The following is an 888-nucleotide window of genomic DNA, read 5'->3' as shown; positions in this document are numbered from 1 at the left end:
TTCTGGTCCAGTCCCAGCTGTGTCGGGTCAGACAGCAGCAGGACGTGTGTGGACCGGTACCGGAGCAGGACCGGGTCTGTGACGCGGCTCGGTTCGGAGCTGCTGATTGTTGAGAGGATAAAACTGAAAACTCTAAAAGTCAAAGTAAACGAGAGAAAACTAGAAGTTAATGAATGTGTCTGATCGAAAATCAATCACCGATCAATTAGTCATGTAATCAGGTGCAAGGGATACAGGCTTGAGGAATGCACATCGCCCGCCGCCGGTTCTGTCGTTTCAAAGTAAGAGTTGCAGCTGCTGGTCTGGCATGGTGTGAGGGGGTCTCAGCTACTACCACCTCAAACTAAACTCTGCATGTTGCCACAGACTGGCTCCAAATGCTCATGAAGTCTAGAGGGACCCCCCCCCCCCCTATGGTTCCTGAACGTTTCAGTCAAATCATGAAATATTTTGCTAACAGACGCAGACAGAGGTGGTCAAAGATGAAGAGCGTTACTAATAAAAATGCATAGAAACCAGTAATGTGCTGTTTAAACCAGTAATGTGCTGTTTAAACCAGTAGATGTGCTGTTTAAACCAGTAATGTGCTGTTTAAACCAGTAGATGTGCTGTTTAAACCAGTAGATGTGCTGTTTAAACCAGTGCTGTTTAAACCAGTAGGTGTGCTGTTTAAACCAGTAGATGTGCTGTTAAACTAAACCAGTAGACGTGCTGTTAAACTAAACCAGTAGACGTGCTCTTAAACTAAACCAGTAGCCCCACCTCTGGAAGAACTTTAACCTGTTCCAGGGAGGTGGGGGATGTTGGGTCTGAGTGGTCCATGTTCTACCCCTCTTGTCGAGGCGGCTTCCTGGAGCTGAGGCCTCAGTTGCTGGTGCCTGTTGCGGC

Source organism: Nematolebias whitei, chromosome 8 (genome assembly GCF_014905685.2).
Source record: "Nematolebias whitei isolate Nwh7 chromosome 8, NemWhi1, whole genome shotgun sequence".
In the NCBI taxonomy this organism is placed as follows: Eukaryota; Metazoa; Chordata; class Actinopteri; order Cyprinodontiformes; family Rivulidae; genus Nematolebias; species Nematolebias whitei.
The sequence above is the reverse complement of the archived record's forward strand: the minus strand, read 5'-3'. Positions refer to the sequence as shown.